Below are 17,381 nucleotides of genomic sequence, written 5' to 3'. Positions count from 1 at the left end.
CACGGAGCAGTGTCAAGGAGTTATGGGACGCTGCAACATCTGTAGGCAACAGGGACACTTCGCCAGAGTTTGTCCCCAGAGAGGTGAACAACGATTCCAGAGTACAAGGTCATCAGCACCAGTGCCACAGATGGAGAGGCAGGCATCCTCTGTACACTCCTTTCAGCCACCATCCACACAAACCCAGCAGAGACCAGGAGGTAGTCAGACAGTGAGTCAACCTCCCCGACAGCAGGCTAGGGTGTTTGCCCTGACAGAGGAGCAGGCGCAGGAGGCGCCAGATGACGTCATTGCAGGTAACTGTTTTCTTTGCGGTTATCCTGCATATGTGTTGATTGACACAGGTGCATCTCATACATTCATAGCTGAACATTTTGCATTGAGACATTCATTGCCTGTTGAGTCGATGTCTACGGTAGTGTCTATAGCTTCTCCGTTGGGAAGTGGTTTGATATCTGTGACTACTGTTAGACACTGTATGCTTCAGTTTGAGGGGCATGAGATCGATATTGATTGTGTAGTACTTGGTTTAGCTGATTTTGACTGTATAGTTGGCATAGACATGTTGACCAAGTACAGGACCACGGTAGATTGCTTCCACAAAATTGTCAGATTCAGACCCGAAATGACAGATGAGTGGAAATTCTACGGCAAGGGTTCCAGATCTCGGATTCCCTTAGTATCTGCTCTGACTATGAGTAGATTGCTTCAGAGAGGAGCAGAGGGCTTTCTCGTATATTCAGTAGATCTACTGAAGTCGAGCCCAGCATTGGCAGATCTGCCAGTGGTTTGCGAGTTTGCAGATGTGTTCCTAGATGAGATTCCAGGGTTGCCTCCGGTTCGAGAGGTTGATTTCAGCATAGATCTTGTGCCAGGCAGTGTTCCTATTTCGAGAGCTCCGTATAGGATGGCACCGATAGAGCTGAAAGAATTGAAAGCACAGTTGAAAGATCTTTTGTCCAAGGGTTACATTAGACCAAGCGTGTCTCCTTGGGGTGCTCCGATGCTTTTCGTTAGAAAGAAAGATGGTTCGATGCGACTATGTATTGATTACAGACAGTTAAACAAGGCAACAGTAAAGAACAAGTATCCTTTGCCGCGCATCGACGATTTGTTTGATCAGTTACAGGGATCTTCGGTATACTCGAAGATTGATTTGAGATCAGGGTATCATCAGCTCAGAGTTAGAGACGTTGATATACCGAAGACTGCATTCCGAACCAGGTACGGACATTATGAGTTTGTTGTTATGCCTTTCGGTTTGACGAATGCACCAGCGGTATTTATGAGTTTGATGAACCGCATTTTTCAGAGATATTTAGATGATTTTGTGATTGTGTTCATTGACGATATTTTGGTATATTCGAAGAGTCTGACTGAGCATGCAGATCATCTGAGAATCGTATTGAAGACCTTGAGAAATGAGCGGTTATATGCTAAACTGTCCAAGTGCGAATTCTGGCTGAAACAGGTTGTCTTCTTGGGTCACATTATATCTGGAGATGGTATTGCAGTAGATCCGAGTAAAGTTGAGGCTATTATCAATTGGCCGAGACCGACTTCTGTACCTGAGATACGCAGTTTCATGGGTCTAGCTGGGTATTATCGTCGTTTTATCCGAGATTTCTCCAGTATAGCGAAGCCTATCACCCAGTTGACACAGAAGAACATGCCATTTGTGTGGTCTGAAGATTGTGAAGCCAGTTTTGTAGAGTTGAAAAAGAGGCTGACTAGTGCACCTGTCTTGACGATTCCTTCAGGTACAGGTGAGTTTGTTGTATACTGTGACGCATCTCACAGAGGGTGTGGGGACCCGGGCTCTAATTCTTTTTCTTGGGATTAAATGGATCGTTATTCATAAAACGTGGGTCAAATTTTTGCTTTTTAACATTCAATCAAATGTTACTAACTAGGCCTAAAACATGTCTCTATTTTATTACATTAGTATAATATACAAACATAAAATACAAGTCTTGTTCTTACAACTAGTGTTTAATACCATCTATAAACAAACGGTAGTACAAGTCTAGCAAAAGAACCACTAGTCCTCTGCTGCGCCCGAGATCACCACGCTATGTCCATCGCTCATCTCTGTCGTGACCCAGATCCTGCCCCACCTGTTGTTATGCACACATACAGACATAACAACAGCCGGAAAACCGGTGAGAACAAATCCCAGTATAAACATGTAACATGCATATAAACAATCTAAACATGAAACATGCTGATATGAATGTCACTCATATAAAATCATGCAATGTGAATCTAATCATGTCTAGACTCGACTCGACTAGAACTCTAGGGATCCCGTTGTGAATAAGACGTCACTGGCTGTCACCTACCCTACCAATCGAGGTGCTGTACGTCTTACTCCTAGACTTCGGCCTGATCTGTATCCACGTCTACAAAGGGGCGGTGATCTTCCCCTAAGCTGAGATATCGCCGAACATCTAGTAGTCTGCCTGATCTCCAGACTGCCCTATTTTAATGCATGAATACAAAATCTGCAAACAAGCATAATGCAATGCTACACGATCTGTAAACAAAGCATAGCAAGATCTGCATACAAGTTCTATAAACCAATCTATAACAATCATAATCATATCAAGGTATGAACAATAAAACAAGTATGTGATTTTGGTTGGGAAACTCAAATGTGATCTCATTTGAGTCGTGATTCCCCAAACAAAACATGTACTATACCTTTCGTCGTAGAATCGCTGTCACGGTCGCCAAACTAAATCTGAAATGAAAATGTTGATATACAATCTATCAATCTCTAATCTAAATCAATACATATCCAAGTCACTACGTGATCTCGATACAATTTGACGGCATAACGACGCAATTATCGATACCGGTCAATCCAATTCTTAACAGATATCAACACTATCTCATTCTCAATCATTCTCATTCATAATCCAATACAATATCCATCCAAAACACAATAACTCTGCCCCCATAATTCATAAACCATACTGAAATTCATAGGAATTGCAGATGATATCATTTCTTTGATCCGTTTACAAATATATCATGCTCAATACGTCAAGAACACAATATAACTATCATATTATAATTTCCCAACCATCTGAATTTCGAAACCTGTTGAAATTACATAAAACTTACCTCACGTTGTAGCTAGTAACGAGAGGAGCTCAAAACCGAAGTCGGATTTGAATTTGGATGAGTAAATCTTGCAAAATCACAATTTGAAAATGGAAAAGAAGTTGGAAGCTTTCCTCCTCTGAAACTATCGATTCTTGTTGCTGAAATGAAGAGAATTTCGAGGCCAATCTATATATATACTTTGCATGTTCCGAACACATGGCTTGTTCTTTGCAATACACGTCTCGCGCATATGCGCGGAATCACTCGCGCATATGCGCGAGACCTACTGTCTCGGCCATGCAGAAATTTAACACTTCGCGCATATGCGCCACTTATCTCGCGCATATGCGCCACAGCTACTGGAGGTATCGCGCATATGCGCGCAGTACCTCGCGCATATGCGCCGAGGCTACTGGACGCCTCGCGCTACGCTGCGCGCATGCCTTCGCGCATGTGCACCAACTCACTGGAAGCTCCGCGCATATGCGCCACCATTCTCGCGCATGTGCGCCAAGGCTACTGGCCTGCTCGCGCATGTGCGCGCATTTCTTCGCGCATGTGCGCCCATGCTTCGAGTTTTTACCTTTCTTTTGTACATTTTGCCTTCTTTTTAAATTCAATAAAATACATCTACAATCATCTTAATTATTAACAAATCCGTCTGATTATGATAACTAAATCTTCGAGCCTTACATTTCTCCCCCTCTAAGAAATGATTTCGTCCTCGAAATTGTAGATGATAAATTCAAGTACATACGAAATGCAATACAAGCAAAATTTCATAACTACGTACGTTATGTAAATAACTCGGGATATCTTTGTCTCATGATTGTCTCTGTCTCCCAAGTCGCTTCCTCAATGCCATGACGACTCCACTGAACTTTCACAAGTGGAATAATCTTTGTTCTGAGCTTCTTTTCTTTCCGATCAAGGATCTGTATCGGTTGTTCTATATAGCTCAATGTCTGATCAAGTTCAGCTTCATCGGGTTGAATGACATGAGAAATGTCTGGCATATATTTTCGCAACATCGATACATGAAAGACGTCATGTATCCCAGATAGAGAAGGAGGAAGTGCAAGTCGATAAGCTCGATCGCCAATCTTTTCAAGAATCTCGTAAGGACCAATGTATCGAGGAGATAATTTCCCGCGTTTGCCAAATCGAACAACGCCTCTGAACGGAGAAATTTTCAAGAATACTCTATCTCCCGCCTCAAATACTAAAGGTCTACGTCTGATATTGGCATACTTTGCTTGTCGATCTTGTGCTGTCTTCATCCTCTTCTGAATGAGTTTCACCTTCTCTGTCATGTCACGAATCATATCTGGCCCAAGTTCTGGTACCTCTGCAACGTCATCCCAGTATAGCGGAGATCTGCACTTCTTACCATATAAAGCTTCAAACGGTGCCATCTCAATGCTCGTCTGGTAGATATTGTTGTAAGAGAATTCGCAAAGAGGTAGAGAATCTTGCCAACCAATGCCAAAATCTAGCACGACGGCTCTCAACATATCCTCTAGAGTCTGGATAGTCCGTTCTGACTGTCCGTCTGTCTGAGGATGGTAAGCAGTACTCAGGTGTAATGTCGTACCTAAGGCCTGCTGTAAACTGTGCCAGAAGTGTGAAGTGAATCGTGGATCACGATCCGATACGATAGACTTCGGCACTCCATGCAATCTGACTACCTCTCGAATATAAATCTCCGCCATCTGATCCTGTCTATACGTCATTCTGTATGGAATGAAACAAGCAGATTTGGTCAATCTGTCAATAATAACCCAAATCGCATCGCAGCCTCTGGATGATCGTGGTAACTTCGTCACAAAATCCATAGAAATGTGATCCCATTTCCATTCTGGAATGGCTAAACTTTGAAGTAATCCACCAGGCTTCTTCCTCTCAGCTTTCACCTGTTGGCAGTTCAAACACTTAGACACAAATTCGGCAATGTCTGACTTCATTTGTTTCCACCAGAACTGTGTCTTCAAATCATTGTACATCTTCCTGCCACCAGGATGAATGCTGAACCGACTACAATGTGCCTCTGTCAGAATCTGCTGTCTCAAATCTGCAACATCTGGCACAACTAGACGGTTATTCACGTACAACACATGATCTCGTACCTGATATTCTGATACATGCCCTGATCTGACCATTTGGATTGATTTCTGCACATTCTGATCAGTTCTTTGTGCTTCCTTGATCCTTATAATCAAATTGGGCTCAACTTGGATCGTAAAAAGTCGTAATGGCTTACTATCTGTATCAAATTCTAATCCAGATGTACAGCAATTTTCAACTAACTTGTTAACACCTATCGTCGAAAAGGACAAAGAACATACCTTACGACTCAAGGCATCTGCTGCTGCATTTGACTTCCCTGGATAATATTTGATTTCACAGTCAAAATCTTTCAGAAGATCTAGCCATCTACGCTATAAAATGTGCCATCATAGAGAATTTATCCACAACAACAAAAAAAGAATCCCTCCCCTTCTTAGTCCTAGGCAACCCAAAATAAAGTCCATAGAAATGTCAAACCAAGTTCTTTTTAAGAATAGCACGCAAAAGTGTTCCTAAAGTTCTATTGACAACTTCAGTTTGTCCATCCGTTTGAGGATGACAAGTAGTAGAAAACAACAATTTTGTTGCAAGTTTAGCCCATAAAGTATTCCAAAAGTAACTCAAGAATTTAACATCGCGACCAGAAACAATAGTCCTAGGCATGCCATGCAACCTAACGACTTCTCTAAAAAACAAATCCGCAATGTTTGAAGCATCATCGGTTTTATGACAAGCTATAAAATGTGTCATCTTAGAGAATCTATCCAGAGTAACAAAAATAGAATCCCTCCCATTTTTAGTCCTAGGCAACCCCAAAATAGAGTCTATAGAAATGCCTATCCAAGTTCTTTTTAAGAATAGCACGTAAAAGTGTTCCCAAAGTTCTATTGACAACTTCAGTTTGTTCATCAGTTTGAGGATGACAAGTAGTAGAAAACAACAATTTTGTGCCAAGTTTAGCCCATAAAGTATTCCAAAAGTAACTCAAGAATTTAACATCGCGACCAGAAACAATAGTCCTAGGCAAGCCATGCAACCTAACGACTTCTCTAAAGAACAAATCCGCAATGTTTGAAGTATCATCGGTTTTATGACAAGCTATAAAATGTGTCATCTTAGAGATCTATCCACAGCAACAAAAATAGAATCCCCCTTCTTAGTCCTAGGCAACCCAAAATAAAGTCCATAGAAATGTCAAACCAAATTCTTTTTAAGAATAGCACGCAAAAGTGTTCCCAAAGTTCTATTGACAACTTCAGTTTATCCATCCGTTTGAGGATGACAAGTAGTAGAAAACAACAATTTTGTGCCAAGTTTAGCCCATAAAGTATTCCAAAAGTAACTGAAAAATTTAACATCGCGACCAGAAACAATACTCCTAGGCATGCCATGCAACCTAGCGGCTTCTCTAAAGAACAAATCCGCAATGTTTGAAGCATCATCGGTTTTATGACAAGCTATAAAATGTGCCATCTTAGAGAATCTATCCACTGCAACAAAAATAGAATCCCTCCCCTTTTTAGTCCTAGGCAACCCCAAAATAAAGTCCATAGAAATGCCAATCCAAGTTCTTTTTAAGAATAGCACGCAAAAGTGTTCCCAAAGTTCTATTGACAACTTCAGTTTGTCCATCAGTTTGAGGATGAAAAGTAGTAGAAAACAACAATTTTGTGCCAAGTTTTGCCCATAAAGTCTTCCAAAAGTAACTCAAGAATTTAACATCACGACGAGAAACAATAGTCCTAGGCATGCCATGCAACCTAACGAATTCTCTAAAGAACAAATCCGCAATGTTTGAAGCATCATCGGTTTTATGACAAGCTACAAAATGTGTAATCTTAGAGATTCTATCCATAGTAACAAAAATAGAATCACTCCTCTTTTTAGTCCGAGGCAACCCCAAAATAAAGTCGATAGAAATGCCAATCCAAGTTCTTTTTAAGAATAGCACGCAAAAGTGTTCCCAAAGTTCTATTGACAACTTCAGTTTGTTCATCAGTTTGAGGATGACAAGTAGTAGAAAACAACAATTTTGTGCCAAGTTTAGCCCATAAAGTATTCCAAGAGTGACTCAAGAATTTAAGATCGCGACCAGAAACAATAGTCCTAGGCATGCCATGCAACCTAGCGACTTCTCTAAAGAACAAATCCGTAATGTTTGAAGCATCATCGGTTTTATGACAAGCTATAAAATGTTCCATCATAGAGAATCTATCCACAACAACAAAAATAGAATCCCTCCCCTTCTTAGTCCTAGGCAACCCCAAAATAAAGTCCATAGAAATGTCAATCCAAGTTCTTTTTAAAAATAGCGCAAAAGTGTTCCCAAAGTTCTATTAACAACTTCAGTTTGTCCATCAGTTTGAGGATGACATGTAGTAGAAAACAACAATTTTGTGCCAAGTTTAGCCCATAATGTATTCCAAAAGTAACCCAAGAATTTAAGATCACGACGAGAAACAATAGTCCTAGGCATGCCATGCAACCTAGCGACTTCTCTAAAGAACAAATCCGCCATGTTTGAAGCATAATCGGTTTATGACAAGCTATAAAATGTGCCATCTTAGAGAATCTATCCACAACAACAAAAATAGAATCCCTCCCCTTCTTAGTCCTAGGCAACCCAAAATAAAGTCCATAGAAATGTCAATCCAAGTTCTTTTTAAGAATAGCACGCAAAAGTGTTCCCAAAGTTCTATTGACAACTTCAGTTTGTCCATCAATTTGAGGATGACAAGTAGTAGAAAACAACAATTTTGTGCCAAGTTTAGCCCATAAAGTATTCCAAAAGTGACTCAAGAATTTAAGATCGCGACGAGAAACAATAGTCCTAGGCATGCCATGCAACCTAGCGACTTCTCTAAAGAACAAATCCACAATGTTTGAAGCATCATCGGTTTTATGACAAGCTATAAAATGTGCCATCTTAGAGAATCTATCCACAACAACAAAAATAGAATCCCTCCCCTTCTTAGTCCTAGGCAACCCAAAATAAAGTCCATAGAAATGTCAAACCAAGTTCTTTTTAAGAATAGCACGCAAAAGTGTTCCCAAAGTTCTATTGACAACTTCAGTTTGTCCATCCGTTTGAGGATGACAAGTAGTAGAAAACAACAATTTTGTGCCAAGTTTAGCCCATAAAGTATTCCAAAAGTAACTCAAAAATTTAACATCGCGACCAGAAACAATAGTCCTAGGCATGCCATGCAACCTAGCGGCTTCTCTAAAGAACAAATCCGCAATGTTTGAAGCATCATCGGTTTTATGACAAGCTATAAAATGTGCCATCTTAGAGAATCTATCCACAGCAACAAAAATAGAATCTCTCCCCTTTTTAGTCCTAGGCAACCCCAAAATTGTAATGCCCGGAAATGTTAAAAATGTGAAGGGTACAATGTTGGAACAGATTCAGTGGCACCCGAGCGGTAGAAAAGTCCCGCCCGAGCGCCATTGTTCAACAATGTTATGCTTTGGACAGAACCTTCCGCGCCCGAGCGGTACATTTTGACCGCCCGAGCGCCAAAGTGTCATTCGAAAAGTGTTGGACAGAGACTGCCGCGCCCGAGCGGTACATTCTTACCGCCCGAGCGCCGCCTGAAATGTGTAAAATTTTAAAGAAGACACGTATGAGATTACATGCAATATATATAATGTGTTGTCTTCACTTTCCTTCATTCAGACAACAAGAACCGAGAGCAAGCTTATTCCCTCAAGCTTTCCATGATAGAATTAGTATTGTGAATGATTTAATTATCCGAATTGTATTCCGAGTCCGGATTTGTGATCCTTGCAACAAGAGCTAGCTAAGGATGTAAGTATTGTTCAATTCCAGCATGCTTCGAAATATATGTGTTGGAGAAATTTTGATTTTGTTGTAAATATGTGTTCTTGATATATAGAGCATCGTATATTCGTTGTCAGATTGATTTTCAGATACCGTATGACGTTGTTTCGAAATTCCAGCATGTATTATGAGAGATTATGCAGATTTTCAGTGTTGAAATGATTGTGCTATTGATGTTGAATTGATTGAGGTTAATCGATTATTGTTATGTTGAGATTGAGTTATCGGTATCGCGAGACTACGCCGTTACGCCGTTGAATTACATTGAAAGCGATTACAGAATTGTACATTGAGATGTATATTGATAGAGTGCACATTTATTATGCTATTTCAGATTTGTATTGACTACTTGGTATTCGAGACTTCGACTACGACACCGACTATTCGACAAGAAAGGTATAATTCATGTGGTCTCGGGATTGCACAACTCGATTCAGATTTGATACGAGTTTCCCTAAATCACATACTAGATTGTTATTACATTGATTATGTAATGTCTTGTTCATTGATTTATATTCGAGTCCTGAGATAGGAGATATTGGCAGACTGGTCAAAACTAGACGTTTCGGTGTATCGTCGCATAGTAGTAGATTTGCTCTATGTGTAGACCCTCGATACAGAGTTGACCGAAGTCTAGGAATAAGACGTACCGTCGCCCCGAGTGGTTGGGTAGGTGACAGACCGTCTTATTCACACCGGGATCCCTAGATAAGAAATGAGTCGAGTCAAGATTTAAATGTTGAATACAGATTTGTATTCTTCGACATGTTTAGATTTGCATTCATGTTAATTGATATATGCTATGCTTTTGTACATGATTATGACATTGCATGCATCCATGTTTTATACTGGGATATGTTCTCACCGGAGTTATCCGGCTGTTGTCGTGTCTGTATGTGTGCATGGCAACAGGTGGGGCAGGGGTCTCGAGCTAGATGAGAGATTGATGATAGCGTGGAGATCTCGGGCGTGGAAGATTGCTAGTGTTTCCTACTAGACTTGTACTACTTATGGTTGTGGTTGTTATTTGAACACTAGTGTATGCTTGTACGAACAGACTTGTATGTACCTGATGCTGTTTAATTATTATAAAGATATTTCATGTTTTGATTATACATTTGAATTAAGGTTAAAAGCAAAATTTTGACCCACATTTTCGAACAAAGATCCAATTAAATCCCAAAAGAATTGAGTTAGAGCTCGGGTCCCCACAACAGGTGGTATCAGAGCAGTAGGTTTTTTAGACTGAGATAGAGTAGAATGAGCAGGTAGATCGAGTCATCTTCCTTGCTTTTGATGTGCTAGCATGACTATTGCTTTCCCTATTATATGTTGTTGTATTATCTGAATTGAGTTACAGCATGTCAAGCCTGAATCAGAACCGATTCTCGATCAGAGGTATATGATCAAAGGAGGGCTGAGACAGATGATATTGATTGTATACTAATCAGTGTTATAATCAGATTTATGCCGCCTAGACGTATACCACAGCCAGAGCAGGGTAGCACATCAGGTGCACAGATGGATGTCACCGCTACGCCGATGGAGACCTTATTGAAGAGATTTCAGTCTTTTCATCCGCCTACCCTGAAGGGCACAGAGAGTGCAGTAGAGTGCGAGAGCAGGCTTGATGATATCGAGATGTTGTTTGAGTCTTTGGCATATACTGATGAGCGACGTGTGAAGTTGATAGGGCATCAGATGCAAGAGGTTGCCAAGAGCTGGTGGTTGACTACGAAGAGAGCCTTGGAGCACCGAGGCAGTGATGTCACGTGGAAAGTCTTCAAAGATGAGTTTTATCAGCGCTTCTTCCCCGTTTCCTACCGAAAAGATAAAGGAGCTGAATTTGCAAATTTAAAGCAGGGACAGTGGAACATCGAGGAGTATGTTGCTAAATTTTCTGCGTTGCTTCGATTTGCACCGCATGTAGCAGGGAACGACGAGGCAGTGGCCGATCAGTTTATCAATGGGTTGAATCCAGATGTTTTTACCTTGGTGAACACGGGCCGGCCTAGTACTTTTTCAGAGGCACTGAACCGAGCTAAGGGAGCAAAGGCTGGCTTGATCAGGCAGCGAGGCGCTTCCTACGGTGTTCAGGGACAGAGACTGCCACAGTCCACGACCATACAGTTTTCACCACCTCCTCCTCGTTTTGACAGTGGAGCTAGTGGTAGTGGCAAGAAGGAATTTTTGAAGGCTAAGGGCAAGCAGTTTAAGAAATCCGGGAGCAGTTCATCGAGTTCGAGTGGATCCCGACAGAGAGGTCATGGGTCAGATTATAGTGGCGTATACTATGGTTCGTGCGGAGGGCGACATGCCACGGAGCAGTGTCAAGGAGTTATGGGACGCTGCAACATCTGTAGGCAACAGGGACACTTCGCCAGAGTTTGTCCCCAGAGAGGTGAACAACGATTCCAGAGTACAAGGTCATCAGCACCAGTGCCACAGATGGAGAGGCAGGCATCCTCTGTACACTCCTTTCAGCCACCATCCACACAAACCCAGCAGAGACCAGGAGGTAGTCAGACAGTGAGTCAACCTCCCCGACAGCAGGCTAGGGTGTTTGCCCTGACAGAGGAGCAGGCGCAGGAGGCGCCAGATGACGTCATTGCAGGTAACTGTTTTCTTTGCGGTTATCCTGCATATGTGTTGATTGACACAGGTGCATCTCATACATTCATAGCTGAACATTTTGCATTGAGACATTCATTGCCTGTTGAGTCGATGTCTACGGTAGTGTCTATAGCTTCTCCGTTGGGAAGTGGTTTGATATCTGTGACTACTGTTAGACACTGTATGCTTCAGTTTGAGGGGCATGAGATCGATATTGATTGTGTAGTACTTGGTTTAGCTGATTTTGACTGTATAGTTGGCATAGACATGTTGACCAAGTACAGGGCCACGGTAGATTGCTTCCACAAAATTGTCAGATTCAGACCCGAAATGACAGATGAGTGGAAATTCTACGGCAAGGGTTCCAGATCTCGGATTCCCTTAGTATCTGCTCTGACTATGAGTAGATTGCTTCAGAGAGGAGTAGAGGGCTTTCTCGTATATTCAGTAGATCTACTGAAGTCGAGCCCAGCATTGGCAGATCTGCCAGTGGTTTGCGAGTTTGCAGATGTGTTCCTAGATGAGATTCCAGGGTTGCCTCCGGTTCGAGAGGTTGATTTCAGCATAGATCTTGTGCCAGGCAGTGTTCCTATTTCGAGAGCTCCGTATAGGATGGCACCGATAGAGCTGAAAGAATTGAAAGCACAGTTGAAAGATCTTTTGTCCAAGGGTTACATTAGACCAAGCGTGTCTCCTTGGGGTGCTCCGATGCTTTTCGTTAGAAAGAAAGATGGTTCGATGCGACTATGTATTGATTACAGACAGTTAAACAAGGCAACAGTAAAGAACAAGTATCCTTTGCCGCGCATCGACGATTTGTTTGATCAGTTACAGGGATCTTCGGTATACTCGAAGATTGATTTGAGATCAGGGTATCATCAGCTCAGAGTTAGAGACGTTGATATACCGAAGACTGCATTCCGAACCAGGTACGGACATTATGAGTTTGTTGTTATGCCTTTCGGTTTGACGAATGCACCAGCGGTATTTATGAGTTTGATGAACCGCATTTTTCAGAGATATTTAGATGATTTTGTGATTGTGTTCATTGACGATATTTTGGTATATTCGAAGAGTCTGACTGAGCATGCAGATCATCTGAGAATCGTATTGAAGACCTTGAGAAATGAGCGGTTATATGCTAAACTGTCCAAGTGCGAATTCTGGCTGAAACAGGTTGTCTTCTTGGGTCACATTATATCTGGAGATGGTATTGCAGTAGATCCGAGTAAAGTTGAGGCTGTTATCAATTGGCCGAGACCGACTTCTGTACCTGAGATACGTAGTTTCATGGGTCTAGCTGGGTATTATCGTCGTTTTATCCGAGATTTCTCCAGTATAGCGAAGCCTATCACCCAGTTGACACAGAAGAACATGCCATTTGTGTGGTCTGAAGATTGTGAAGCCAGTTTTGTAGAGTTGAAAAAGAGGCTGACTAGTGCACCTGTCTTGACGATTCCTTCAGGTACAGGTGAGTTTGTTGTATACTGTGACGCATCTCACAGAGGGTGTGGGGACCCGGGCTCTAATTCTTTTTCTTGGGATTAAATGGACCGTTATTCATAAAACGTGGGTCAAATTTTTGCTTTTTAACATTCAATCAAATGTTACTAACTAGGCCTAAAACATGTCTCTATTTTATTACATTAGTATAATATACAAACATAAAATACAAGTCTTGTTCTTACAACTAGTGTTTAATACCATCTATAAACAAACGGTAGTACAAGTCTAGCAAAAGAACCACTAGTCCTCTGCTGCGCCCGAGATCACCACGCTATGTCCATCGCTCATCTCTGTCGTGACCCAGATCCTGCCCCACCTGTTGTTATGCACACATACAGACATAACAACAGCCGGAAAACCGGTGAGAACAAATCCCAGTATAAACATGTAACATGCATATAAACAATCTAAACATGAAACATGCTGATATGAATGTCACTCATATAAAATCATGCAATGTGAATCTAATCATGTCTAGACTCGACTCGACTAGAACTCTAGGGATCCCGTTGTGAATAAGACGTCACTGGCTGTCACCTACCCTACCAATCGAGGTGCTGTACGTCTTACTCCTAGACTTCGGCCTGATCTGTATCCACGTCTACAAAGGGGCGGTGATCTTCCCCTAAGCTGAGATATCGCCGAACATCTAGTAGTCTGCCTGATCTCCAGACTGCCCTATTTTAATGCATGAATACAAAATCTGCAAACAAGCATAATGCAATGCTACACGATCTGTAAACAAAGCATAGCAAGATCTGCATACAAGTTCTATAAACCAATCTATAACAATCATAATCATATCAAGGTATGAACAATAAAACAAGTATGTGATTTTGGTTGGGAAACTCAAATGTGATCTCATTTGAGTCGTGATTCCCCAAACAAAACATGTACTATACCTTTCGTCGTAGAATCGCTGTCACGGTCGCCAAACTAAATCTGAAATGAAAATGTTGATATACAATCTATCAATCTCTAATCTAAATCAATACATATCCAAGTCACTACGTGATCTCGATACAATTTGACGGCATAACGACGCAATTATCGATACCGGTCAATCCAATTCTTAACAGATATCAACACTATCTCATTCTCAATCATTCTCATTCATAATCCAATACAATATCCATCCAAAACACAATAACTCTGCCCCCATAATTCATAAACCATACTGAAATTCATAGGAATTGCAGATGATATCATTTCTTTGATCCGTTTACAAATATATCATGCTCAATACGTCAAGAACACAATATAACTATCATATTATAATTTCCCAACCATCTGAATTTCGAAACCTGTTGAAATTACATAAAACTTACCTCACGTTGTAGCTAGTAACGAGAGGAGCTCAAAACCGAAGTCGGATTTGAATTTGGATGAGTAAATCTTGCAAAATCACAATTTGAAAATGGAAAAGAAGTTGGAAGCTTTCCTCCTCTGAAACTATCGATTCTTGTTGCTGAAATGAAGAGAATTTCGAGGCCAATCTATATATATACTTTGCATGTTCCGAACACATGGCTTGTTCTTTGCAATACACGTCTCGCGCATATGCGCGGAATCACTCGCGCATATGCGCGAGACCTACTGTCTCGGCCATGCAGAAATTTAACACTTCGCGCATATGCGCCACTTATCTCGCGCATATGCGCCACAGCTACTGGAGGTATCGCGCATATGCGCGCAGTACCTCGCGCATATGCGCCGAGGCTACTGGACGCCTCGCGCTACGCTGCGCGCATGCCTTCGCGCATGTGCGCCAACTCACTGGAAGCTCCGCGCATATGCGCCACCATTCTCGCGCATGTGCGCCAAGGCTACTGGCCTGCTCGCGCATGTGCGCGCATTTCTTCGCGCATGTGCGCCCATGCTTCGAGTTTTTACCTTTCTTTTGTACATTTTGCCTTCTTTTTAAATTCAATAAAATACATCTACAATCATCTTAATTATTAACAAATCCGTCTGATTATGATAACTAAATCTTCGAGCCTTACATTTCTCCCCCTCTAAGAAATGATTTCGTCCTCGAAATTGTAGATGATAAATTCAAGTACATACGAAATGCAATACAAGCAAAATTTCATAACTACGTACGTTATGTAAATAACTCGGGATATCTTTGTCTCATGATTGTCTCTGTCTCCCAAGTCGCTTCCTCAATGCCATGACGACTCCACTGAACTTTCACAAGTGGAATAATCTTTGTTCTGAGCTTCTTTTCTTTCCGATCAAGGATCTGTATCGGTTGTTCTATATAGCTCAATGTCTGATCAAGTTCAGCTTCATCGGGTTGAATGACATGAGAAATGTCTGGCATATATTTTCGCAACATCGATACATGAAAGACGTCATGTATCCCAGATAGAGAAGGAGGAAGTGCAAGTCGATAAGCTCGATCGCCAATCTTTTCAAGAATCTCGTAAGGACCAATGTATCGAGGAGATAATTTCCCGCGTTTGCCAAATCGAACAACGCCTCTGAACGGAGAAATTTTCAAGAATACTCTATCTCCCGCCTCAAATACTAAAGGTCTACGTCTGATATTGGCATACTTTGCTTGTCGATCTTGTGCTGTCTTCATCCTCTTCTGAATGAGTTTCACCTTCTCTGTCATGTCACGAATCATATCTGGCCCAAGTTCTGGTACCTCTGCAACGTCATCCCAGTATAGCGGAGATCTGCACTTCTTACCATATAAAGCTTCAAACGGTGCCATCTCAATGCTCGTCTGGTAGATATTGTTGTAAGAGAATTCGCAAAGAGGTAGAGAATCTTGCCAACCAATGCCAAAATCTAGCACGACGGCTCTCAACATATCCTCTAGAGTCTGGATAGTCCGTTCTGACTGTCCGTCTGTCTGAGGATGGTAAGCAGTACTCAGGTGTAATGTCGTACCTAAGGCCTGCTGTAAACTGTGCCAGAAGTGTGAAGTGAATCGTGGATCACGATCCGATACGATAGACTTCGGCACTCCATGCAATCTGACTACCTCTCGAATATAAATCTCCGCCATCTGATCCTGTCTATACGTCATTCTGTATGGAATGAAACAAGCAGATTTGGTCAATCTGTCAATAATAACCCAAATCGCATCGCAGCCTCTGGATGATCGTGGTAACTTCGTCACAAAATCCATAGAAATGTGATCCCATTTCCATTCTGGAATGGCTAAACTTTGAAGTAATCCACCAGGCTTCTTCCTCTCAGCTTTCACCTGTTGGCAGTTCAAACACTTAGACACAAATTCGGCAATGTCTGACTTCATTTGTTTCCACCAGAACTGTGTCTTCAAATCATTGTACATCTTCCTGCCACCAGGATGAATGCTGAACCGACTACAATGTGCCTCTGTCAGAATCTGCTGTCTCAAATCTGCAACATCTGGCACAACTAGACGGTTATTCACGTACAACACATGATCTCGTACCTGATATTCTGATACATGCCCTGATCTGACCATTTGGATTGATTTCTGCACATTCTGATCAGTTCTTTGTGCTTCCTTGATCCTTATAATCAAATTGGGCTCAACTTGGATCGTAAAAAGTCGTAATGGCTTACTATCTGTATCAAATTCTAATCCAGATGTACAGCAATTTTCAACTAACTTGTTAACACCTATCGTCGATAAGGACAAAGAACATACCTTACGACTCAAGGCATCTGCTGCTGCATTTGACTTCCCTGGATAATATTTGATTTCACAGTCAAAATCTTTCAGAAGATCTAGCCATCTACGCTGCCTCATATTCAGTTCTGATTGAGAAAATAGGTACTTTAAGCTCTTGTGATCGGAAAATATCTCAAATTTTTCGCCGTAGAGATAATGGCGCCAAATCTTTAATGCAAATACGATAGCCGCCAATTCCAGATCATGAATGGGGTATCGGATCTCGTGTGGCTTCAATTGTCTCGAGGCGTATGCGATCACATGGCCTCGCTGCATAAGAACACATCCCAAACCTCTATGAGAAGCATCACAATATACAACGAAATCACCCGTACCTGAAGGTATCGTCAGTACTGGAGCACTGGTCAGCCTTTTCTTCAACTCTAGAAAGCTAGACTCGCACTCCTCTGACCAAACAAATGGTGCATTCTTTTGCGTCAATTGAGTTATTGGCTTTGCAATGCTGGAGAAATCCTTGATAAATCTTCTATAGTATCCGGCTAGGCCCATGAAACTGCGTATTTCTGGTACAGAAGTCGGCCTCGACCAACTGATCACAGC

Source organism: Primulina eburnea, chromosome 15, assembly GCF_022965805.1.
Source record: "Primulina eburnea isolate SZY01 chromosome 15, ASM2296580v1, whole genome shotgun sequence".
NCBI classification, from domain to species: domain Eukaryota; kingdom Viridiplantae; phylum Streptophyta; class Magnoliopsida; order Lamiales; family Gesneriaceae; genus Primulina; species Primulina eburnea.
The sequence above is the reverse complement of the archived record's forward strand: the minus strand, read 5'-3'. Positions refer to the sequence as shown.